The sequence below is a fragment of the Neomonachus schauinslandi genome, chromosome Y, assembly GCF_002201575.2.
Source record: "Neomonachus schauinslandi chromosome Y, ASM220157v2, whole genome shotgun sequence".
Lineage (NCBI taxonomy): Eukaryota > Metazoa > Chordata > Mammalia > Carnivora > Phocidae > Neomonachus > Neomonachus schauinslandi.
The window spans coordinates 5,258,417-5,261,087 of record NC_058420.1 but is presented as its reverse complement, the minus strand read 5'-3'; positions in this window follow the sequence as shown (position 1 = coordinate 5,261,087).

Sequence of the window (2,671 nt, the reverse complement as noted above, 5' to 3'; positions counted from 1 at the left end):
AAAGAGTCTCTTCAATAAATGGTGCTGGTAAATTGGACAGCCACATGTAGAAGAGTGAAACTGGACTATTTTCTTATACCATACACAAAGATAAACTCAAAAAGGATGAAAAGACCTAAATGCGAGGTTTTTTTGTATATCAAAAATACACAAGTATCAAAATCCTAGACAACAACACAGGCAGCAACCTCTTTGACCTCAGCCTCAGCAACTTCTTGCTAGACACATCTCCAAAAGCAAAGGAAATAAAAGCAAAAATGAACTCTTGGGACTTCATCAAGATAAAAAGCTTCTGCACAGCAAAGGAAACAGTTAACAAAAGTAAAAGACAACTGACAGAATGGGAGAAAATATTTGCAAATGACATATCAGATAAAGGGCTAGTATCCAATATATGTAAAGATCTTATCAAACTCAACACCCAAAAAACAAATAATCCAATCAACAAATGGTCAGAAGACATGAATAGACATTTCTCCAAAGAAGACATCCAAATAGCCATCAGACACATGAAAAAATGCTCAACATCACTGGGCATCAGGGAAAATAGAAATCAAAACCACAACAAGATATCACCTCACACTGGTCAGAATGGCTAAAATTAACAAGACAGGAAACTACAGATGTTGGCAAGGAGGTGGAGAAAGGGGAATCCTCCTATACTGTTGATAGGAATGCAAGTTGGTACAGATCTGGAAAACAGTATGGAAGTTCCTCAAAAAGTTAAAAATAGAGCAACACTATGACCGAGCAATTGCACTACTAGGTATTTACCCCAAAGATACAGGTGTAGTGAAAAGAAGGGCCATATGCACCCCAATGTTCATAGCAGCAATGTCCACAATAGCCAAACTGTGGAAGGAACCGAGATGCCCTTCAACAGATGAATGGATAAAGGAGATGTGGTTCATATATACAATGGAATATTACTCAGCCATCAGAAAGGATAAATACTTACATTTACACTGACTGGATGGAACTGGATTATGCTAAGTGAAATAAGTCAAGCCGAGAAAGACAATTATCATATGGTTTCTTTATACGTGAAATATATAGGATCATAGGGGAAGGGAGGGAAAATTGAATGGGAAGAAATCAGAGAGGGAGGGACGCCTGGGTGTCTCAGTTGTTAAGCGTCTCCTTCGGCTCAGGTCATGATCCCAGAGTCCTGGGATCGAGCCCCGCATCGGGCTCCCTGCTTGGCGGGAAGCCTGCTTCTCCCTCTCCTACTCCCCCTGCTTGTGTTCCATCTCTCGCTGTGTCTCTCTCTGTCAAATAAATAAATAAAATCTTAAAAAAAAAAAAAAAGAAATCAGAGAGGGAGACAAACCATGAGAGACTCTTGACTCTGGGAAACAAACTGAGGTTGCTGGAAGGGAAGTGGGTGGGGGGATGGGGTAACTGGGTGATGGGCATTAAGGGCACGTGATGGGATGAACATTGGGTATTATATGCAACTGATGAATTACTGAACACTACATCTGAAACTAATTATGTAGTATTATGTTGGCAAATTAAATTTAAATTTTAAAAAATCTAACAAGGTGAGCAAAAGGGTAGACAGTTTGTGTATGATCAAAGTTGTCCATTCAAAATATACAATTATAACAAACATTTTAGGTAAACCTCATGGTAGCCCCAAAGCAAAAATCTACAACAGACACACAAAAGATAAAAAAGTGGGGGGGAGGGGGACTCAGGCCATATCACTACAGAAAATCATCAATTCACAAAGAAACACTTCAAGAGAGGAATGAGGGAATACAGGAACTATAAAACACTCAGAAAACAAGTAAACAATAAGATGGTAAGGGCACCTGGGTGGCTCAGTTGGTGAAGCACCTGCCTTCGGCTCAGGTCATGATCCTGGAGTCCCAGGATCGAGTCCTGCATCGGGCTCCCTCCTCAGCGGGAAGCCTGCTTCTCCCTCTCCCTCTGGTGCTCCCCCTGCTTATGTGCTCTCTCAATCTCTCTCGCTCTGTAATAAATTAAATCTTAAAATATATATATATGGTAAATCCTTACCTATCAATAACAACTTTAAATTTAAATAGAATAAATTTTGTAATCAAAAGGCAGAGTACTGAATGAATTAAACACACACACACACACACACACACAAGACCCAACTATGTGCTACCTACAACAAACTCACTTCAGCTTTAAGGACACACATAGGCTCAAAGTGAAGGGCACTCTGTAAGGTGATAAACTATTCATTGTGATCATTTCATAAAGTATATGCATGTTGAATAATTACTTTGTGCACTTCAATATGCAATATATGCAATATACTTCAATAAAGCTGGGAAAACTGCAATATATATATTATCAAGTAGTCTCTCAAGGAGTTTTGTTTCATTTGCAGTTCTGTATCAACTGGAAAAAAATTACAGTATGACAATGGAATGTTCTTAGTAATTTAAATATTTTCTACTTGGACAGGATATCTACTTTCTACTTGGATAGCATAATAATAAAATTTAACATTAAACAATATTTTTGGGGCGCCTGGCTGGCTCAGTTGGTTAAGCGACTGCCTTCGGCTCAGGTCATGATCCTGGAGTCCCGGGATCGAGTCCCGCATCGGGCTCCCTGCTCGGCAGGGAGCCTGCTTCTCCCTCTGACCCTCCCCCCTCTCATGCTCTCTCTCTCTATCTCATTCTCTCTC